The following is a 24,566-nucleotide window of genomic DNA, read 5'->3' as shown; positions in this document are numbered from 1 at the left end:
ACTGAGCAATGACTCATGAGCTAAAGACAGCAGTCTGCAGTGCAAATTAATTGCATTTCCTGCGGACCTTTTAGGTTTGAACCCTTTAGTAGTCATTCGTAAGAGGTTTTTAATGAACAATACTATGATTTAAAATATGCCAGTGGTCAGCTCCATTCTTCATCGTGATAAGGTCCACAGATCCATTTTGATGGGTATTTGAATTAATTTGCATCTTGGGGCAGAACCAAATCTGCTGGTCCCTGGCAGCAGGCCAGTGTCCTGATCCTTGAAGTTCCCACCAGTTTTATCTGCCTCCCCATCAGCAGATGGCTCTCTGAACCCTCCCTGCTGCAGAGCTCTTCTGAGGGAAATTTCAATCCTTTATTTCAAATTTCTGATTACCATTTGGGCTCAGTAATGACTAATTCCTAGCCATGTCCCAGGGCTGCATTTGCTTACTGGGGAGATTTTTCCCTTTTTGAGGAGTCTGCAGTGGCTAGCGCCTCTTCAGGCATCAGGGAGAGAGCTAGACGGAGAAAACCAAAGGCAAAAGGAAGGGTGAGTGCGTCGTTCACACATTGTCAGTTGTCTTGTCGGGAAGCTCAGCCATCTCTGTTCCTGCCTCAGCCTGGTCTGGTAGGGTTGCCTCAGTCTTGTTGTGTCGTACGTCTCCCCCCTTCCCTGCAGAAAAGGAGCCAGACAGGACTGGAATGGCAAGCAACCCCCACATCCCATTTCCATGAGAGGAGCGGTGCCAGAAGGTCAGTGTACCAGATGAAATATTGTGCCCTAGATCCTTAAGTCCGCACCAAAGCTGTTCTTATCTGCACAGCGCGGCCACCTTTCTTATCTGCACAGCGCGGCCACCTTTTTCCCTTCGATTCCTCTTGGGCCATGGATGAAGAGCATTACACACAGCACAGACACTGGCAAAACTAGCTCCTCCCCCTGCTTCGTCCTCTATAACAGGCCTCCCGGGGATAGTTATGGACATCCCAGACCATCTGGCCCATGTGGACCCCCTATAACAGAAAAGGGGTGAGCCTCTGGGGAATGCATTCTTCAATCCCAGTAACTTCCCTGAGAGATCCAGATGGGGTCCCTGTTGAGGAGGGAGGACAATAAGCAAAGCCTCTGTGAGAGCAGGAGCTTGCTACCACTTGAAATTTTTTTGGAGCCATATCTGAACCCAAGTTTGCTCCTCCTTTTTGAAGCAGGATAAATTCCCAAAGGGGATATAAATATGTAAGATCAGTGCCCAGTTCCCCTTCTTACTTTCACAGAGTACACCCAGCCTGACAGATTTAGCACAGATCTGTGGCTTGATCTTTGCTGAATTATTCTTCTGGGTTCATGCATGCACAAAGTGGGATGGGAAAGGGAATTCTTCCTCAGGGGACGCCAGCTGCCTGAATCAGAGATGGGGATCAAATAATAAAAGATATTCCCAGGAAGAGTACTAAGTACTGTGAATCTATGCTGAGGAGGTCTGCAGGTGCCCTAGACAAACTATGATGAAGGGTGGGGATTTCCTGCCCAACCTGAAAGACTAGGAAAGTATTGGAGTGTTGTCCCAGATGCTGGTGTAGGTTGCTACACTCTATAACTATTAGGCTGTTGACCCTGGCTGTCACTGTAGGTTGCCTTGCCACTCCACAGCTGGTCCATGGTGGCTGTCCATGGAGTGATGAGGACAGCCCGTATGTGGAAGAGCAGCAGGCAGTGAGGAGCCTCTTGGCCCATTTTTTACTTTTTTTCTGGCCCTCCCCCCTCTCAATTTTATAAGGCCATAAAGTTCCTCCATGTGTACCAGTCCAAATTGAACCTGGTGTTACTACCAAGGGGAAACGGTTATCTTCCCTGGTGGTCAGCGACTCAGCATTTCTAACTGAGTGAGACTTTTTTTTAGATCTGAAAGGATAGCCTCCTCACTCCGCAGGTCCTCTGCAGGTAGCCAAGTCTGGGCAGATGTCACCTCAGTCTCTTCCCTGGGTGTGAAAGCTCTCAGGTCACATGAGCCCAACAAAAACAGAAATAAAAATTATGAAGTGTTGTTTGACGCTCTTCACATGATTTCACAGGCAATGCTAGCATGGGTGGACAGTATTGCTCATATGGTTATCATAACTTAAAAGCCTAAGGGCTTTTCTGTGCAAAAGTTAGTAGGACCTAAATCTTTGCATGCAGGTATACGGGGCCTTCTCAAGCAAATTGGTTTCCAGCTTGTAATTCTATAGTGGGAAACTTTTTGGAAAGCCAAAGCTATCCAGAGCTGTCAGAGAAATAGATTTATAATCCTGGCTCCTGCCAGACACGACTGAAAGATCACATGGCAAGTTAAAACAGTCCCTAAAGTACAGGAGAGTACCATTTTGCAAGTGGTGGGAGGAACAAATTGAGGGTGCTGAGGCAAGGTCAGTACCATAGAAACCCAGAGCTACAAACACCAGAGTTATGAACTGACCAATCAACCACCCACCTCATTTGGAACTGGAAGGATGGAATCAGGCAGCAGCAGAGACCAAAAGAAAGAAAAAAAGAAAAGCAAATACAGTACAGTGCTGTGTTAAATGTAAATTACTTAAAGAAATAAAGGGAAAACATTTTTCTTCTGCATAATAAAGTTTCAAAGCTGTATTAAGACAATGTTCAGTTGTAAACTTTTGAAAGAACAACCATAATATTTTGTTCAGAGTTACAAATGACCTCCATTTCCAAGGAGTTTGTAACTCTTGAGGTTCTACTGTAGTTGCCCTCAATTGCCTCAGAGTAATTCACATGACTTGCAACCAGCCCTATTTAGAGTTAAACCCCTGAATGGTGCCAGGGTCTTTCAGCTGGGGAACCTACAACTTTGGCCAGAGTGAGGTCACTGGGCATTGTCGAGAGAGGGTTATTCTCCGGAGCGTTGCAAGAATCACAAGCACAATTTTGTCTCATTTCTAAACTCAGGCAGCCCATTGAAATGACAGGATGTGAATGTAACCCTACATTACGTACTTCAGATAAGAGCGATATAACCCATCCTGTTTCTAAGGCAGGTCTACGTTACGGGGTTAACATAGCTGGAGTCGATGTAGCTTAAGTCAACTTACTACGGTGTCTATACTATGCTGGGTCAACGGGAGAAACTCTCCTGTTGACTTACCTTGCACTTCTCGTCTGGTGGAATACTGGAGTTGACGGGAGAGTGAGCTGCGGTCGATTTAGCGGGTGTTCACTAAGTCAACCCCTGGTGCATCGATTGCCGCAGCCTCAATCCCCAGTAAGTGCAGACGTACCCCTAAACTTAGAGAATAGGGAACTAACAGGGCTCTCTATGAAACATCTGAATGAGTTCCTAAAGGAGGCTTATATTCTCATGGCCATTTTACCGTTCCATAGTCAATTCTCCCAGTTTGCATATGGATGGCAGTCCCCCTCCACCCCCCCCAGCAAGTTCTACTCACTATTATTTAGACTGACAGATGTTTTCAGGGTCTCCTGAAATCACAGTGGTATTAATATGGGCTTCTGGGAAAATTCTGCTGGTCATGGCTATGACTCTTGTGTTCATGGTAAACAGATATATGGTTCCAAGGAAATCAATCATAGCTCTGAGCTGAAGATGAATCCTGTTGGGTACAAGGCCTCATCTCAGAAGAATGATAACTGAAAATAAAGATGACCATAAAGGGGAAAAAAAAGTGGAGTCAAACAAAAATCCAGTTCTTAGTACATCCTGTTAGGAATGTTGCTCTCATGCACAGACATGCTTCAGTGAACAGGAGTTCATATGAGCCTTATCCAGTAATTCGTATTATCCCTCCACATTTCAACCTATCACATCTATTGATAGAGGCCCAATTATCTATTTTCTGTTCCCTCAGCTGGTGAATACAGAAATCAGATTTTTCAAAGCCAACCACTCATTAATGAGCCGGATTGTCACAGTCACAAGGCTAGCTGCCTCTCCATCCCCTTTCTGGTCTCTGAGAGCATCCCAACACCAGATCGGTGCAACATGGATGCTGGGATGAAGTGATGATCACTCCCATGGACTGCAGAATAGTCAATAAATAGAACTTATTTTATTGGTAGAAGTAAAGTCTGTGTTTTAATTACCACATTAAACATATGAATTTGAATTCCTCCAGGAGGGCTTTAATGCGAATGTTCAAGCAAAAATGTAAAGTTTCTCTAGTATAAGGGTCTCAGCATGTTAAAGACAAGATGTGTAAACCCTGACATTAAATACTTCCTTAGGGTAACTACCTTGTTTCCAGCCCCACAGGTTATAGAATACAACCTTGACATTTCATTCTGGTCCTTACAACACTACCTCAATTAACCCCCGTTGCAAATGTCATCATATTTATCCATTAAAGTAGACTTCCCGATAACTGCTATCTCCAATCAGATGAGCTTTTGAACTTGGGAACTCTCCTGAATGAGACCCAGTGTGTATTTTGAATTCTGACAAACAGTCTTTACAAATGTCCTATCATTCATGCCCAAAGGAAATTCAAGAAATATTTTCCCTTCTGTCAAGCATCAAAGTCCAATCTGTAAAAGTACTGACAATTTCAGGGCAGAGGAGTCATATCTTCAGTAGTGAGATCTGCTAGGCAGCGAGGTAGCCATCCATATATAAATTCACCAGATTCTGCATATTGGTCATCCAATCTTTAGCCAGTACCATTTTTGATGGAAGTCTTCTCCCTGCCTTAGTGCCCAGGGAAAGTGAAGAAATATAATTTGCTCTATTTTGAATATACATCTTTAAAGAATGATCCTACTTCCCACCATGTAGCCTACCGCTATGAAAATCCTACTGTAATAGATATCTATATCTTAGGATGATGAAGAATAGGAACATTTTTCTGCACTTACCTGCATGTTTCCTTTCCTTGAAACAATTTCCACAGATCTTGCTTCTCCCAGAGACAAATGGGATCATCCGGAATTGAGATGGAAATTGACAACCAAACATTTAGGTTTATTTTATCGGGGAAATTGTCCTTATGCTCTGCAGTAGGATAAATTGTTCTTTTTCTTCAGTGTATATTTAATGCAGTCTCTAATTTTGGAAAGTAGAATGAAATTACCCTGGCTGTTGAAGCTGTTTCAATTGGAGGAAATTTAAGGGGGCAGGGCATTTCCCTGCTGCCAGTGACTGACAAGTATGGCTCTGTTTCTAACCTGCAAGCAGGCTGAAATACCCATTGTAACAGATCTATGGACTTCATTAACTCAAAGAAAGGAAATGTTCAGGTAAGCAGATAAATGTTTCTCTTCAAAGGTCTTGGTGGTGCTGTGTGGTTCACATCTGTGCATAGTGATCTTTTTAAAGTGGGGAATAGCAATTTATAAACAAGGACACATAATGAGAGGGTGAGAGAAGGAAACAGAAATGAGAGAACAGGCATCTTTCAGTTAGCAGTCTTTATTCTTTTGCTGTTTCTTCCTGTCAAGTTAAGGTTACCTGGCAGGCTGCCCAGAGAATCTGTAGCATTTTTTTTTCTTGTTGCTGTTGGTGCAGAGGAAGAGGTTGCTGTAGGAACTAGCCAGACATATTTCTACTGCTGGTAAGCCTATAACTCTGATAATGGGCACCAAGCAACTTAGCAATGCGGCTTTTTTTAGCTATTCATGGACCATAAGACCCAGAGTATGCTACTTTGTAGCCATAGGCTGCCAAGGCTTTCTTGAAGGATTTGGAACCAACCCCTTTTTCCATTTACTCTGCAAAATTGTTTCTCTGATGGTACAAAGAGAAATGTTCCAGAGCCTTTCAGATGTAAATTGGATTAGAGAGAAGACGCTATGAAAATTAACATCAAGATAACTGTGAAGTTGCTTTTTTAAAAACACTATAGTCTAGAATAAAAATATAAAATCATTTTCAGGTCACTGTTAGTATGAGCTGTACGTCAGGAGGCCAAGTGTGTTTCATCAGTTCACCACTGTGTCAAAAAAACAAATGTTCTTGCCACATCAGCAGAACTTATTTAGAAGAAGAGTTAAAAGTCCTTCTACATGCACATGGGTTCACTGTGTTTTCCATTTGGGATCTCTATAATCTGTATATAGCACACCTTTTATTTTGCATAGAATCTTCTTTACAAACTGTCCTAAACATGCTTTTATAGAGGTCAATAATACAGTGATTCAGGTAAATAGGTGAACTTAAAATTAACAAATATAGGGAAGGTAGAACAGAGATATTCCTATAGTCAGAAAATGTGTATGTATGGCAATTTCTCCCCTTTCAGTTTTCTGCAAGTTTAGAAGAAATACTGTTCACAGCAGTTCAAAATAAGTGGATACTCAAAGCAGTTTCCTAAGGAGCTTTCATCACATCATAGTGTGACTTAAGTTTGACTATGGTGCTTTCTTGTTTCAATTACAGATTTGCTCATTAAATTCATACTTACTTCACACTGTAAACTGGCCTGAAAGCAGTGAAGCACTCAGCTGAAAAGTATCTCTGAGTTTCTCAATGTAAATACTGGAATGCTAATACACTGGACTACAAAGTAAACGCACAGATAGACAGAAACCGCACCATTTTTATATACCTTGTCAGAGTTGTATCTAGCGCTTGGAAAGCTTAGTTGGATAATCTTAATATTAGCAAAGTTGAATTGACTTATTTGCAGGTTGCTTTCAGTATTCAAATAACATTACTTATGGGCAGATGTGACAAACTGATATCAACATAGGTGGGTATGTGAAAATCAGCCAGAAGTATAGAAAGTCTATTAATAATCCTCCTGAGGTTCTAAGGCTGCATGCTCTGGTTGACCCTAAGCCTCTGACTACCAGAAGATGGGTGGATCACTCCATAATTTCCCTTTTGTTTACGTTCCCCCTCAAGGTGTGGTACAGGCCACCATTGGAGACAGGATACTGGGAAAGATGGACCAAGGTCTGACCCAGTATGGCAGTTCTTACATGACTCTTGTTGGTGTCTATTCATTTGATGAAATCTAGAGGCACCCCAGCTTAGTCAGGGCAAGTAGTGATTGTATGGAACTGCTTTGTCTGTTTTTAGGCATATTGTGTGATATGGGTATTGAGTGGAAGCTATGCTGACAAATGTGGGACACCACATATAACGCTGAGAAAATGTACTGGACCCAGTGGGATTCCTCCATTTTTCTGCAAGCGGCTGGGAATTAAAAGATGCAGAGAAAAAAGAGAAACACCTCAATTTTTCCTAGCAGCTAGGCAAGGAGAGAGGAGAAATGGGTGATAAAGTGCCAAAACGGTGTATGAGATCTGCAAATAATTGTGGTGTCCTGTGCTTGTTACTTTACAATGTTTGTAATAGGTTTCAGAGTGGTAGCCATGTTAATCTGTATCAGCAAAAACAACGAGGAGTCCTTGTGGCACCTTAGAGACTAACACATTTATTTGGGCATAAGCTTTCGTGGGCTAAAACCCATTTCATCAGATGCATGGAGTGGAAAATATAGAGGCAGGTATAAATGCACAGCACATGAAAAGATGGGAGTTGCCTTACCAAGTGGGGGGTCAGTGCTAACGAGACAATTCAGTTAAGGTGGAAGTTGATGTTAAGGTGGAAGCAATGCTTCAGTTCCGTTAGTTGACGTTTGGCCTCGGCGACTGAGCAGTTGAAACCTTCAGGAGTGCAGCAAGGTGGGCATCAGAGAGTTGTGTTCAGTCCACTTTCCCACGCTCTGCTGACAGCAGGACCTTGCTGGGGTGGGCCTCAGCCTCCGTGGGCACAAAAGCGGCTGTGGAGGAGGCACAGTCATGGTCTGCCCGCTGGTCAGATGCAGGGGGTGAGGCGCATGGCTACTCCCCTCAAGAGATGGGGCAGTGGGTGGGTCTAACCCTCCCTGTGTGACTGGGATTAGGCTCCCATCAGATTCAGCGCCTCCTGGTGCTCCCGCTGAGATGGCCCTCTCCTACACAAAGTACCCACATGACATGGGACAGTAGATAAAAAAGTAAATAAAGGGCCCCATTTCATTACACAGACCTGCAGTGCCAACAGCTAGAAATAACCTCTTTCCTTCTTCTTATCTTCACCTTATCTTATCTGCAGGCACCAGGCACATTGTCTCCGTGCAGGCGCTCCAGAGCTCCCAGTGGCCACGAAGTCAGCGCTTGGGGTGGGGGGATGGAGGCAGCGTGCCCCCTTGTGCTGTCCTTGGAGCCTCACGAGTCATGCCACCTCCCAGCCTGTTTCCCATCCTTTTCCCTCGCTCCCTTGGCCTTATGTATATATAGCCCTGGCTATATGGCCCCGGCTGACTCTGCCCAGGGACTAGTGACGCTGCTTCCATGGCTGACTCTGCCTGGCAACTAATGATGCTGCCTGCATGGCTGATTCTGCCGGGCAACTAGTGATGGTATGTCTGTCCCTCTTCCCTAGCCAATGGGAGCTGCGGGGGGCGGCACCTGCAGCAGACAGCTGGCAGCATAGCTGCATCTCTCTTACCCCACCACCAGCCGGCAGCCATGAGGGCCGGATGAACGTTTCTGCGGGCCGCAGTGTGGAGGTTCTCGGGCCACAGATGCCCCGCGGGCCTGAACTTTAGACCCCTGCTCTAAATGCTCTCAGGGTTGGGCTTTGTCTGATTTCTTCTTGCAAAAAATTTTACAGTCAGTTTCCTGACACTGAGAACTCTCTGTGGGATCTTCCCCAATAGTCTAAAGTTGGGCCTCTCTATGTTCATTGCTTTTGTGGAGCATTACTCTCTTTGGAGGATCATGGAGGGCAAGGCAGTCTGAAAGAACTAGGTTCCATGTAGTAAATGTTTTGTATATTACGACCAGAACTTTGAATTCTGTTGTGAAATGGAGTGTGGAGTTTGTGAGTACAAATATAACTATTTTGATTGCTGATGGTACGTGTTGTACTAACTTAAAATGGTTGCATTCAATCCCATATAGAGAAATTTGAGGTAGTCTAACCTGGAGGAGTCAAAATTGTAGATCATGATGTTTGTCTTTGTTTGGGAGGAAGGGACATAGTCTGGTCAGTGAAAGATGGATAAAAGTGTTGTTGGCGTATCCAGAAATAGTATGAGTCCAGCATGACCTGATGCTTGGCAACACCTTGACAATCGATAGTCTGGTGACTTTGAATGTTGGTGAAGTCAGGATATGGCCAATTTGTCAAAGTATTTTCCCTGTTCTGCCAGTGTAATTCTGTCGTTGGTTGAGTTTTAACTCATATAAGAAGAGCAATTAGTTTAAGGGGAAGAGAGAGAGAGTATTGAGATGTACAGGATTCTTTAGTAAAGGAGCGTGGGTGGTAAGAAGCATGTGTCCATCAAGAGTCTCTGGGATTTGTCTGGGAATGACAGGATCCTGGGCAGTGCTAATTCACTGACCTCCCACCAGATCAGTGAAAAATCTAATAGTTTCATAGTTTTTTCCCAAGATTTTTAATAGATTGCCCCAAGATTTTCAGAAGTCTAGAAGGGGCTAGTGATTTTGGGTGATTTAGTTTTGGAGTACCCAACTTGAGACACCTGAGATTCTGATTTTCATTGTGGGTGCTGAACACTTTCCGAAAATCAGACCCCCTTAGGCATCTCAAGTTGGGCAAACCAAAAATTCAAGGTACCCTGAGTCACTAGTGATCTTTGAAAATTTTGGATCTAGGTTTTAAAGCCTGAAGGGCCTTATCATCTAGTGTGATTCTATTCCTGGTAGAGATCACAACATGGTGTCATGTTGAGAGTCTGCAGTTATTCTGTTTGTTCCTGTTCTAAATGTGATGACCAAATGGCAAAGTAGAGTGATTTAAATCTGAGTGATTTAAATCACCATTTTAATAATAAGAAAAGGAGTACTAGTGGCACCTTAGAGACTAACCAATTTATTTGAGCATAAGCTTTCGTGAGCTACAGCTCACTTCATCGAATGCATCTGATGAAGTGAGCTGTAGCTCACGAAAGCTCATGCTCAAATAAATTGGTTAGTCTCTAAGGTGCCACTAGTACTCCTTTTCTTTTTGTGAATACAGACTAACACGGCTGCTACTCTGAAACCTGTCATTTTAATAATGATTTAAGTGAGCAAGCAAGGAATCTGAGATTTAAAAAATTGATTTTAATTGTTTTGCATTTGTGCTTTTTACATATTTTCCTAAAGAAAAGTTTATTCTTATTAGTTGGTTACCGTTAAAACATGTTGATTTGCAACTAAATATACACTAATTTTGGTGCTTCTGTTTGCTAACCAGGAAGATACTTGCTAGCTGTTCAAGACTGAGTATAGCTGAGTTACATCATCAGTTTGATTGGATATTTGTGAGTGCAGCCATTGCAGATGGTAAGATGAGAAATATAGTGACATTTCAATTAATTAATTCAGAATCATTACGGCTTAGTGTGACATCACATTGTTAGTGTTGTTTGATCCGTGCAATTGGGCATTATTCAGGGTTGTATCTGTTAGAAGGAGAAAGTGATAATGAAGTCAGGTATTTCTTTGATGCAGTCTGGTTTATTTACAAAGAATTGCATACTAAGTCCCATTTCTCTGAATATAATAGGAAGCAAACGTAATCAAACGGGAGGCAATTTCTTTGCTCACAGTTCCTAGCCTCATTCCAGCTAGCACTCTGCCTCAAAAGATCTTTCTAGGCTTTCTCTCAGGGCCACCGCCATGGTGCTTTTATAGCTGTCTCCTTGGCTTTCTGTGTGCTGCTGCACACAGACGCGTGGATTTTCATGAAACAGTACCTAGCTCCCTGCATTTGCATTCATTCTTCAGCGTCTGACTGGCCCATGCGTGTGGCCTGTGTTTTTGGCAGTGGTTACTGTTGTTTCAGCTTACTCCAAAAAGGAGATTAAATTCTTACATTTATCCTGAATGGTGCTTTCATGCCCACCAGCTTCAAAGAGGTTTCACCCACCTTCATCATCATATGTTTTCTTATATATAGATTAGCTTATATGTGAGATTTTATGATAGCAAGCTAAGGACTTAAAATAGTAACTGAGAATTGCGTTGTACGTCGAAATGTAAGTCAAAACCACTTTTCCCATAGGAATCAATGGTATGAAGGCGGGATTTGTTCTTGAACCAAAGCTTGATACACTATTTTCACCACAGTAACCCAGATTTTTGTACTAAATGAATTATAGATGAGAAATGTTGCAACATCAGTGTATTTACTGCACACTGTATTTTGTAAACAGCAGGCAAATAAACATATAAACTCACATATGGCTGCTCAGAATGCCAGCAACACAGGCTCAGAAAGCCAGGGAGAACAGTACACATGCTGAGCCTCAGCCAATCACTGTTCAAGCTTTCTGATTGGCTGAGACTAGGCCGAGAGCCAATCAGAAACAAGCAGCAACCCTACCTGGCAACAAGCTACCCTGCTGCCTCAAAGCCAATGAGAAGCGACCCCTTCCAGCTCCATACCAGAATAACACAACCAGGAAGTGATTTCAAGCGAACTTTATGCAAATTGAGCGTTGTAAGGGCGAAACAGGTGTCGGGGGGGGGGGGGGGGGGCGGAAACGGGCAGTCAATTGAAAAGCGTTGTAAGTGGCGTCTGACCTAAGTCAGGCGTCGTAAGTCTGAGGACTCCCTGTACTTCTGTGAAAACAACGAGGAGTCCTTGTGGCACCTTAGAGATTAAAAAAATTTATTTGGGCATAAGCTTTCGTGGGCTATAACCCACTTTGTCAGAATTATTAAAATTTGTGAATTCATAAGTAACTCAGGATGGGGAAGGTGAGAAAGTATAGTACTTTTTCCTTGAGTGCTATATGAGTTGTAGACTCCTCATGCTTTCCATAGATTTTGAAATTCTAGTTTGAAATACTGTCTAGATGTTAGAGTACTTGTCTAATGCTTCTATCAAATGCCCATTTTTCATGCGTGTGGTACTGAAGGGGGGATATATACATAAAGTTTCTCAAGGCATGTTCATTGTTAATGTTGCACTTCAGTTTAGTCTTAAACACAAGATTGGAAACTTACTTCAGGATCCGACGAGAAGACCCTGTATTGTGTAAAAATATCTTGTTAACGCTAGGGTTGTCAAGTGATTAAAAAAAATTAATCGTGATTGAAAAAAATTAATTGCAATTAATCGCACTGTTAAACAATAATAGAATACCATTTATTTAAATATTTTGGATGTTTTCTACATTTTCAAATATATTGATTTTAACTATAACACAACACAAAGTGTACAGTGCTCACTTTATTTTTGATTACAAATATTTGTTCTATAAAAACAAAAGAAATAGTATTTTTCAATTCACCGCATACAAGTACTGTAATACAATCTCTTTATCATGAAAGTTGAACTTACAGATGTAGAATTATGTTTTATTTTTGAATGTAGTTATTTTTTGTATAATGCAAAACTTTAGAGCCTACAAGTCATAGAATCATAGAATATTGGGGTTGGAAGGGACCTCAGGAGGTCATCTAGTCCAACCCCCTGCTGAAAGCAGGGCCAATTCCCAACTAAATCATCCCAGCCAGGGCTTTGTCAAGCCTGACCTTAAAAACTTCTAAGAAAGGAGATTCCACCACCTCCCTAGGTAACGCATTCCAGTGTTTCACCACCCTCCTAGTGAAAAAGTTTTTCCTAATATCCAACCTAAACCTCCCCCACTGCAACTTGAGACCATTACTCCTTGTTCTGTCATCAGCTACCACTGAGAACAGTCTAGATCCATCTTCTTTGGAACCCCCTTTCAGGTAGTTGAAAGCAGCTATCAAATCCCCCCTCATTCTTCTCTTCCGCAGACTAAACAATCCCAGTTCCCTCAGCCTCTCCTCGTAAGTCATGTGTTCCAGTCCCCTGATCATTTTTGTTGCCCTCCGCTGGACTCTTTCCAATTTTTCCACATCCTTCTTGTAGTGTGAGGCCCAAAACTGGACACAGTATTCCAGTTGAGGCCTCACCAATGTCGAATAGAGGGGAACGATCACGTCCCTCGATCTGCTGGCAATGCCCCTACTTATACATCCGAAAATGCCATTGGCCTTCTTGGCAACAAGGGCACACTGTTGACTCATATCCAGCTTCTCGTCCACTGTAACCCCTAGGTCCTTCTCTGCAGAACTGCTGCCTTTCCATTCGGTCCCTAGTCTGTAGCGGTGCATGGGATTCTTCCGTCCTAAGTGCAGACTCTGCACTTGTCCTTGTTGAACCTCATCAGGTTTCTTTTGGCCCAATCCTCTAATTTCTCTAGGTCCTTCTGTATCCTATCCCTACCATCCAGCGTATCTACCTCTCTGCCCACTTTAGTGTCTTCTGCAAACTTGCTGAGGGTGCAATCCACACCATCCTCCAGATCATTGATGAAGATATTGAACAAAACCGGCCCCAGGACTGACCCTTAGGGCACTCCACTTGATACCGGCTGCCAACTAGACATGGAGCCATTGATCACTACCTGTTGAGCCCGACAATCTAGCCAGCTTTCTACCCACCTTATAGTCCATTCATCCAGCCCATACTTCTTTAACTTACTGGCAAGAATACTGTGGGAGACCGTGTCAAAAGCTTTGCTAAAGTCAAGGAACAACATGTCCACTGCTTTCCCCTCATCCACAGAGCCAGTTATCTCATCATAGAAGGCAATTAGATTAGTCAGGCATGACTTGCCCTTGGTGAATGCATGCTGACTGTTCCTGATCACTTTCCTCTCCTCTACATGCTTCAGAATTGATTCCTTGAGGACCTGCTCCATGATTTTTCCAGGGACTGAGGTGAGGCTGACTGGCCTGTAGTTCCCAGGATCCTCCTTCTTCCCTTTTTTTAAAGATGGGCACTACATTAGCCTTTTTCCAGTCGTCCGGGACTTCCCCCGATCGCCATGAGTTTTCAAAGATAATGGCCAATGGCTCTGCAATCACATCTGCCAACTCCTCTAGCACTCTCGGATGCAGCGCATCCGGCTCCATGGACTTGTGCTCGTCCAGCTTTTCTAAATAGTCCCGAACCACTTCTTTCTCCACAGAGGGCTGGTCACCTCCTCCCCATGCTGTGTTGCCCAGTGCAGCAGTCTGGGAGCTGACCTTGTTCGTGAAGACAGAGGCAAAAAAAGCATTGAGTACATTAGCTTTTTCCACATCCTCTGTCACTAGGTTGCCTCCCTCATTCAGTAAGGGGCCCACACTTTCCTTGACTTTCTTCTTGTTGCTAACATATCTGAAGAAGCCCTTCTTGTTACTCTTAAGTCCACTCAGTCCCACTTCCTGTTCGGTCAGTCATTCAGACAAAGAAGTTTGTTTACGTTTGTAGGAGATAATGCTGCCCGCTTAAGAAGCCGGCAGTATTAGCTCCTGTAAATGTAAACAAATTTGTTTGTCTGAGTGATTGGCTGCACAAGGAGTAAGAGTGAGTGGACTTGTAGGCTCTAAAGTTTTACATTGTTTTGTTTTTGAGTGCAGTTATGTAACAAAAAGAAATCTACATTTGTAAGTTGCAGTTTCATAATAAAGAGAATGCACTGCAGTACTTGTATGAGCTGAACTGAAAAATACTATTTTGTTTTTTATTTTTACAGTGCAAATATTTGTAATAAAATAAAAATAAGTGGATGGGTCATTACACAAAGTAAAACTATTTCCCCATGAAGAAAAGGAGTACTTGTGGCACCTCATGCTTATTCTCTCCCCTGCCCCCCCTACTCTCACCTTCTTATCAGCTGTTGGAAATGGGCCATCCTGATTATCACTACAAAAGGTTTTTTTCTCCTGCTGATAATAGTTCACCGTAATTGATCACTCTTGTTAGTGTGTATGGCAACACCCATTTTTTCATGTTCTCTGTGTGTGTGTGTGTGTGCATATATCTATCTATCTATCTATCTTCCTACTATATTTTCCACTGCATGCATCTGATGAAGTGGGTTTTAGCCCACAAAAGCTTATGCTCAAATAAATTTGTTAGTCTCTAAGATGCCACAAGTACTCCTCTTTCTTTTTGCTGATACAGACTAACCCAGCTACCACTCTGAAAAGTGTATACTTTGTATTCTGTGTTGTAATTGAAATCAGTATATTTGAAAATGTAGAAAAACACCCAAAACTATTTAATAAATTTCAGTTGGTATTCTACTGTTTAACAGTGTGATTAAAACTGTGATTAATCCCAATTATTTTTAATTGCAATTAATATTTTTGAGTTAATTGCCTGAGTTAACTGCGATTAATCGAGAGCCCTAGTTAAAACAGAACTTCACTAAAAGCAAAGGGAAGCTAAGGAAAGTACAGCTCTTTCACAGTTTTCCTCAATGTGAGTCTCCTTTTCAATGTATTGTATATTCAGTTCGGGGCTTCAGTGTCTTGCTGTCCCTTCAAAGTAATAGGGGCCTCAGACTGAATATGTAATACATGTATTCTGTTGTAATTATTCTTGGAACAAGGAAAATGACCTTTTGGTTTCCTTGGCAACGTAGAACTTTCTTTTAGAATGATGTCAGGAAAACAAAGTGTGTTCCTGAATGAAGTACTCTAGGTATTTCACAAGCTGAGTCTAAGGAGTGCAGAGGGGAGGGACTGTTAACAGTTGTGCTTCCGGAAACCAGAATAAATGTTCGTATTTGTCTACAGTATTAAATGGTAAAGTTGCAGGTAGAGTGATAGAAGGGAGTATATTCATATGTGATAATGATTTTACAAAAAACTTGGCATCTTCAATAAGTTCCATTTTTCTTTAGTCTAACTTAAATTTGCCATTAGGTGAGGTTACATGTAAAAGATACTTCATGCCACCGTAGCCTTTCCAGGGCTTTCCTTGGTGAATAGTAACACTATTTTCTTTTTCTTTAATTCTCAGGAAAAAGAGACTGGAGCGAAACTTCACATTGAAAGAAAGGTGTTTTCTTTTTTTAAAGATGAATACACCTCAGGAACTGTAACCCAAATGTTTCTCTGTCCGTGGAGAAGATTTCATTTTTGAAACGATTTCTACGGAAGGTATGAATATTTACTCTTCCTCTTTAAGGCTCATTTGTTTCATAATAAATACTTACAACTGTGCGATGCATCTCAGTATTCAGAACTTGAAAGTTTTACTTGGCATTTTGTACTGGGAGGTAGCTAAGATGAGAGTGGTGATGCTGGGAGGGCTCTAACAATGTCGTTCAGTTGCCAGAACATCCCGGTGGGAAGCCCAGCTCCTCTGCCACCATTTTGAGGCATGTGATATACAGGAGCTCAGTCTCTAGCTAATCTAATGATTGCTTCTGCCCTGAAACTCTGTAAATCTGTGACCCATAGATGATAACATCAAGAGGTACCACTGTGATAATCTGACTTCCATAGAACACATCCCGTAAGACTTTCCTGAACTCTTTGAACTAGAACATCTCTTTTAGAAAAGCATCTAGTCTGAGTTAAAAATTTCCAATGACAGAGATGCCGTCACAACCCTTGCTAAGTTGTTCCAGTGGTTCCTTGCCCTCCCTCTTGAAAATTCGCATCTTATTTCCAGTCTGAGTTTGTCTAGCTTCAACTTCCAGTCATTGAATCATGTTAGACCTTTGTCTACTAAATTGAAAAGCATATTATCCCATTTTTATTCCCCATGTGGGTACTCATAGACTGTCATCAGGTCAGAGAGGTTAAGCTAGATAGACGCAAGGAGCTCAGTCACCATAAGGCATGTTTCTTCTTCGAGTGATTGCATGTCCATTCCTTCTGAGGTGTGATGCATGTCCCCTTAGCATCCTTGGGCTGCTGCACAATGGTATGAAGGGCAGGGTTGACACCGCCCCGGCCCCGAAGTTCCTTCTTATTGCCCTTGATCAATAGAGTGTGTCGGCTTGCTGCTGTGATTATTTTCTCCCACTCCAGGGGATTTAACTCCCTTCTGACCAGCATTTACTTGGTCTTGCTAGTATTCAGTCTGAGCCAGCTGATCTGTCTTGTCTAGTCTATATAGGTTGTATATAGACTAGACCATAGTGTCTGAGCGTGTTCCAGTAGTGCATTAAGCAATGTGACTACACATCTGTCCTGTGTTGTTCTTTTATCCTCTACCCAGAAGGAGAGTTGTGTGCAGTGGAATGTCTTGTTTTGGTAGTGTGGTTTTTTTGTTTTTTAAATGTACCTCTTGCTGTGTGTTCACGTTAGAGAAAACAACATCAAAGAAACGTGGAGCAGAAAGTTATGAGGTTCCGATGGCCCTTTGTTCCTAGGGGCGTTCATTCCACAGTCTCAGACATCTCCCAGAGAAGGTTCTCTCTTTTGCATAGATAAGCTTTACTCTTTATTATTGAGAATTCCATTGTACGAGAGAACCATAGTTGTTTCCCCCAGTCTTCATCCTAGTGCTTTAGATGGTCTTTTAGAAGTCCTGGGCTCAGGCCATGGAGTGTTTTTGAAGATCAGGACTGAGACCTTGAACATAATTTGAAAATCTATTGGAAGCCAGTATAGAGAGCAGAGGGCAGTTAGATATGTTTATGGTAATTTGTATTGCTTAGGAGATGGGCTGCAGTGTTCTGAACTAGTTCGGGTTTCCTAAGTGCTGAAGGCTTCATGCCCAGGTATATTATCTTGGTGTAATCCAGCCGAGAGGTGATCAAGGCATGAATATCTGAAACCAGGTCTTCTTCCACCAGGATGGAATGGAGTTTCCTAGCCATGCAGAGGGGTAGCAAGCAGTACTTGTGGATTCTGCCATGTGAGAGTTCAGCATCAGTGAGGAATCCAAGAATACTTCTATACTACGGACTGATTGGACTAATTGTGGGTGTCTCTCTTCAACCAACAGAGAGTGCACTGAAGCTGCAAGCTCTTCAAAATACTTTCTTCTGCCCAGAAGCATCACTTCTGGTTTGCTTGTGTTCAGCTTCAGCCAGCTGTTCTTCTCCAAGTACTGGGCAATCTTGGTGGTAGTGGTTTGGTGAAGGATAGATAGAGCTCTGTGTCAGCCGTGTATTACTGGCATTTGAGTCCATGTTGTCTGACAAGTTCAACTGGTGGTTCCATGTAGATAGTGAAAAGGAGCAGACTGAAAATTGATCCTTACAAGCGAGGGGACTAATGGTGATGCTGCAGTTCCCTATTACTACTCACTGGGTTCATCCCTCCACGAAGGACTCAGACCATTTTAGTACGTTATCCTGGACCCAGGTCACCTCTCAGGTTAGACAGCAAAATCTCATGACCAACATCAAATGCTGCCTATCTGTTGTAGGCATTGTGATATTCTGGTGATGGCACTGGTTACATCTGTGGAAAAGTAGATGATCAACTTGGTTTAATTAGTGTAGGTTTGGCACTGGAGCCTGTGGTGACTTACCACCTCTTCAAGCTGTCTCATGCAGATTTTGAAGAGGAAGCAAACTAAAATGGATACCTCTGGGACACGCGGGAATGTGCTCTTGATAAGGAGAAACCTATCACCACTCTGTCGGTTTGCTTGAAGAGGACTGATTGGATTGCCATAGACAACAAATGCTTTGACAAAGTTTTGCAGCATTCAACTAAGTGGAAAACCCATCTCACATTAGATAGTCTCTCTACATAGACTCTCTGTCTCTTACAAGCGCCCCTGCCTGTTACCTTTCAAGTGATCCTCACACACAAAGAAAGAGGAAAGTTTGTTTTTTGTTACATGTTATAATTAGAAGGTGCTCAGATACAACAGTAATGAAGATCATATAAGAAGAATCCCACGTATTTCATGATTTCATAAGCATGGAATTTGTCTTGGAAATCAGCTCTTGAGGGATAATTGTGCTGCAGAATCTCAGCTTTCATTTCAAAATGTTTTTTAGCCCATATAATTCCGGAGATGATTTTGAAAATGTGAAGAGTGCATCCAGTGTTGATTCAAGAATAGTCAGGGATGGAGAATGCACCAGAACCCTTGGTAATTTGTTCCAATGGTTAATTACTCTCACTGTTAAAAATTTACGCCTTATTTCTAATCTGAATTTGTCTACTTCAACTTCCAGCCATTTGATTGTGTTAGTCCTTTCTCTGCTAGACTGAAGAGCTCATCATTAAATATTTGTTCCTCATGTAGATTCTTACAGACTGTTATCAAGTCCCCCTCTTAACTTTTACTTTAAGCTAAATAGATTGAGCTCTTTGAGCCTGTCACCGTACGGTAGGTTTTCTATTCCTTTAATCATTCTCAATGACTCTTCTCTGAACCCTCTCCAATTTATCACTTGCTGAAAACAGTTACAAACTGCCCACTTCTCTGGTGTACTTCTGGGGAAGGAGGTTCTGAGCTAGGTTATTTGGACAGAATAATGGGGAGTCACAGCCTGGGAAGCTGGGCTACCTGAAGAGCATAGGGGAGGGGGGAAGCCTCAGAAATTATAATTTTTAGCAGTCAGTAAGAACATAAGAATGGCCATGCTGGGTCAGACCAAAGGTCCATCTAGCCCAGTATCCGGTCTTCCGACAGTGGCCAATGCCAGGTGCTCCAGAGGGAATGAACAGAACAAGTAATCATCGAGTGATCCTTTCCCTGTCGCTCTTTCCCAGCTTCTGGCAAACAGAAGCTAGAGACACCATCCCTGCCAATCCTGGCTAATAGCCATTGATAGACCTATCCTCCATGAACTTATCTAGTTCTTTTCTGAACCCTGTTATAGTCTTGGCCTTCACAATATCCTCTGGCAAAGAGTTCCACAGGTTGACTGTGCCTTTTGTGTAGAAATACTTCCTTTTGTTTGTTTTAAACCTGCTGCCTATTCATTTCATTTGGTGACTCCTAGTTCTTGTGTTATGAGGAGTAAATAACACTTCCTTATTTACTTTCTCCACATCAGTCATGATTTTATAGACATCAATCATATCCCCCCTTAGTTGTCTTTTTTCCAAGCTGAATAGTCCCAGTCTTATTAATCTCTCGTTATATGGAAGCCATTCCATACCCCTAATAATTTTTGTTGCCCTTTTCTGAACCTTTTCCAATTCCAATGTATCTTTTTTGAGAAGGGGCGACCACATCTGCACACAGTATTCAAGATGTTGGTGTACCATGGATTTCTATAGAGGCAATATGATATTTTCTGTCTTATTATCTATCCCTTTCCTAATGATGCCCAACATTCTGTTTGCTTTTTTGCCTGCTGCTGCACATTGAGTGGATGTTTTCAGAGAACTATCCACCATGACTCCAAGATCTCTTTCTTGAGTGGCAACAGCTAATTCAGACCCCATCATTTTATATGTATAGTTGGGATTTTGTTTTCCAATGTGCATTACTTTGCATTTATCAACATTAAATGTCATCTGTCATTTTGTTGCCCAGTCACCCAGTTTTGTGAGATACTTTTGTAACTTTTCGCAGTCTGTCTGGGACTTAACTATCTTGAGTAGTTTTGTATCATCTGCAAATTTTGCCACCTCACTGTTTACCCCTTTTTCCAGATCATTTAAGAATATGTTGATTAGGACTGGGCCCAGTACAGACCCCTGGGGGACACCACTGTTTACCTCTCTTCATTCTGAAAACTGAGCATTTATTCCTACTCTTTTTTTCCTATCTTTTAACCAGTTACCAATCCATGAGAGGACCTTCCCTCTTATCCCATGGCAGCTTACTTTGCTTAAGAGCCTTTGGTGAGGGACCTTGTCAAAGGTTTTCTGAAAATCTAAGTACACAATATCTACTTATCATGCTTATTAATATCATGCTTGTTGACTCCCTCAAAGAGTTCTAGTAGATTGGTGAGGCATGATTTCCCTTTACAAAAACCATGTGGACTTTTCCCCAACAAATTATGTTCATCTATGTGTCTGAAAATTTTGTTCTTTGCTATAGTTTCATTAAGTTTTATATCAATGAGTGCTTTCACCTGAGCTGCAAATGTGTGTTTGGAAGAAAAAAAGGGAGAGGATGAAACGTATTTTATGGCAATAAAATAGATCACTGTTGTCAGAGAATTTAGGAGTGGTGGTTTATAATTCACAGAAGTACACACCTATAGATAGATAAGGTGTTGCAAACAATATCCTGAGGAATGACTTTTTAATTAAATAACTGTTTTGTCAAGTGCAATTCATATGAAAAATTCTTCTGACCATTTGAACACTGAGTTCTATACAAATGTTTGCAGCATTCTTTTACAGTTAAATGAAGACTAATAGTTGTAACAATGCTAATATACAAGCTTTCAAATAAATGCAGTTAGTCAGTCTTGCATCTTCCATTAGATCACACTGACTAAATGATTCATCTAGTGGTTGGCATTTTAGTAGCTCATAGTGGTAAACACTGTCTCCTTTCTCTGGCTCTGCTCCCCCCCCCCCGCCCTCACCAAAAAAAAAAAAAGCTCATAGATATTTTCACACATTTAAGACTTGTCTTCACTGGGACAGTTAGCTCAAGTTAGCATGCATGAATTACTGCACTTGAGCTACTCTAGCTAGAGCAGGGGTTCTCAAACTGTGGGTCGGGACCCCTTAGGGGGTCATGAGGTTATTACATGGGGGGGTCACGAGCTGTCAGCCTCCACCCCAAACCCCGCTTTGCCTCTAGCATTTATAATGGTGTTAAATATATAAAAAGTATTTTTAAATTATAAGGGAGGGGGGTCAAACTCAGAGGCGTGCTATGTGAAAGGGGTCACCAGTACAAAAGATTGAGAACCACTAAGCTAAAGTGAGTGACCATACTTCAGAAAAATGCTGGAGTTTCAAAACTACACTGGAGTTATACAGAGTGATTTGACTTAAATGCGTTAGGAGCAAGAGAGCACAGAAAGTAAATGTCCTTTACTTAGCAGAGAAGGAGAACTAATAACTGATGACATTGAGAAGGCTGAGGTGTTTAATGCCTATTTTGCTTGTCTTCACTAAAAAGGTTAATGGTGACCAGATACTCCACACAATAAGGGGGAAAGGTATTCAAGCCAAAATAGGGAAAGAACAGATTAAAGAATATTTAGATAATTTAGATGTATTCAATTTGGCAGCACTTGCTGAAATTCATCTAGGGTATTTAAGGAACTAGCTGAAGCATTCTTGGAACCATTAGCAATTGTCTTTGAGAACTCATGAAGGATAGGTAAGGTCCCAGAGGACTGGAGAAGGCAAACATAGTACAGTACCTGTTTTTAAAAAAGGGGAACAAAGAAGACCAGAGGTATTACAGACCAGTGAGCCTAACTTTGATACCTGGAAAAATAGTGGAACAAATTATTAAACAATCTGTACCTGTAAGTAAGATAACAGGTTAAAAGTAATAGCCAACATGAATTTTTCAAGAGCAAATGACTGCAAACACCACCATTTTCTTCTTTGACTATGGCTACAGCTGGCTTAGTGGATAGGAAGGAAGTAGTAGACATCACATATCTTGTTTTTAGTAAGGCTTTTGACACAGTCTCATAGACATTCTCGTAAGCAAACTAGGGAAATGTGGTGTAAATGAAATTACTATAAATTGTGTGCAGAGTTGGTTGAAAGATCCCATTCAAAGAGTAGGTTTCAGAGTAGCAGCCTTGTTAGTCTGTATTCGCAAAAAGAAAAGGAGTACTTGTGGCACCTTAGAGACTAACCAATTTATTTGAGCTTATTCTTTCGTGAGCTGCAGCTCACTTCATCGGATGCATTCAGTGGAAAATACAGTGGGGAGATTTATATACATAGAGAACATGAAACAATGGGTGTTACCATACACACTGTAACGAGAGTGATCAGGTAAGGTGAGCTATTACCAGCAGGAGAGCGGGAGGTGGGTGGGGGAAACCTTTTGTAGTGATAATCAAGGTGGGCCATTTCCAGCAGTTGACAAGAACGTCTGAGGAACAGTGGGGGGTGGGGGTGGGGAATAAACATGGGGAAATAGTTTTACTTTATGTAATGACCCATCCACTCCCAGTCTCTATTCCAGCCTAAGTTAATTTTATCCAGTTTGCAAATTAATTCCAATTCAGCAGTCTCTCGTTGGAGTCTGTCAAAGAGTAGTTATCAGTGGTTCGCTGTCAAACAAGAAGGTCCTGCGGGAGGTTTGTTCTTGGTCCGGTATATTTTTAGTATTTTCCTTAATGACTTGGATAATGGAGTGGAGAATATGCTTATCAAGTTGATAGATGACAGCAAGCTGGGAGGCATTGCAAACGCTTTGGTGGACAGGATTAGAATTTAAAATGTCCTTGTCAAATTGGAGAATTGGTCTGAAATCAATAAGATGAAATTAAATAAAGACAGGGGCAAAATACTATGCTTAAGAAGGAAAAATGAAATGTATAACTACAGAATGGGGAATAATTGGCTAGGTGGTAGTACTGCTGAAAGGAATCTGGAGTCTATAGTGCATCACAAATTGAATATGAGCCAACAATATAATGGAGTTGTGAAAAAGGCTAATAACATTCTGGTGTGTGTTAACCAGTAGTGTCATATGTAAGACATGAGAAGTAAGTGTCTCGCTGTATTTGGCACTGCTGAGGCCTCAGCTAGAGTACCGTGTCCATTTCTGGGTGCCAGACTTCAGGAAACGTGGACAAATTGGAGAGAGTTTAAAAGAAAACAACAAAAATGATTAAAAGTTTAGAAAACCTGACTTATGAGGAAAGATTAAAAACGCTGGGCATGTTTAGTCTTGAGAAAAGAAGACTGAGGGAAGATCTCATAACAGCCTTCAAATATGTTAAAGGCTGTTATAAAGGGGATGGTGATCAACAGCTCTCTATCCTCTGGGTTGCCACATTTCAGGAAAGATGTGGACAAATTGGAGAAAGTCTAGAGAAGAGCAACAAAACTGATAAAAGGTCTAGGAAACATGACCTGTTCACGAGGGATGATTGAAAAAATTGGGTTTGTTTAGTCTGGAAAAGAGAAGACTGAGAGGGGACATGATAACCGTTTTCAAGTACATAAAAGGTTCTTACAAGGAGGAGGGAGAAAAATTATTCTTCTTAACCTCTGAGGATAGGACAAGAAGCTCTGGGCTTAAATTACAGCAGGGGAGGTTTAAGTTGGGCATTAGGAAAAACTTCCTAACTGTCAAGCTGGTTAAGCACTGGAATAAATTGCCTAGGGATGTTATGGAATCTCCATCATTGGAGATTTTTAAGAGCAGCTTAGACAAACACCTGTCAGGGATGGTCTAGACAATACTTAATCCTGCCATGAGGGTAGAAGCTGGGTTAGATCAGTGGTTCTCAACCAGGGGTACACGTACCCCTGGGGGTACACAGAGATCCTCCTGGGGGAACATCAACTCATCTAGATATTTGCCTAGTTTTACAACATAAAAAGCACTAGCGAAGTCAGAACAAACTAAAATTTCATACAGATAATGACTTGTTTATGCTGCTTTATGTACTAAACACTGAAATGTAAATAAAATATATATATTCCAGTTGATTTATTTTATTATCATATGGTAAAAATGAGAAAGTTAAGCAGTTTTTCAGTAATAGTCTGCTGTGACACTGTCTGATTTTGTAAGCAAGTAGCTTTTAAGTGAGGTGCAACTTGGGGGTATGTAAGACAAATCAGTTTCCTAAAAGGGGTACAGTAGTCTGCAAAGGACGAGAGCCACTGGACTAGATGACCTCTTGAGGTCCGTTCCAGTCCTATGATTCTATGTCCACTGAAAGTAGGACAAAAAATAAAGAGCTTATGCCTGGTCAACACTCTAGAGTTAGGTCGAT

At 41.8% G+C, this 24,566-nt stretch overlaps 1 protein-coding gene across 4 annotated transcripts in view; it reads left to right on the top strand.

Moving 5' to 3' along the window:
- PPP6R2 (protein phosphatase 6 regulatory subunit 2) overlaps positions 1–24,566 on the top strand; it is a 157,507-nt gene that overhangs the window by 30,069 nt on the left and 102,872 nt on the right. For all 4 annotated transcript variants that reach the window (XM_074942780.1, XM_074942777.1, XM_074942776.1 and 1 more), the window contains exon 2: positions 15,770–15,909. The gene's annotated coding sequence lies outside the window, so the exon portion shown is untranslated. The remainder of the gene's footprint in view (positions 1–15,769; positions 15,910–24,566) is intronic.

The sequence above is a fragment of the Natator depressus genome, chromosome 1, assembly GCF_965152275.1.
Source record: "Natator depressus isolate rNatDep1 chromosome 1, rNatDep2.hap1, whole genome shotgun sequence".
Taxonomy (NCBI): Eukaryota; Metazoa; Chordata; order Testudines; family Cheloniidae; genus Natator; species Natator depressus.
This window is presented reverse-complemented; position numbering and strand designations above follow the sequence as displayed.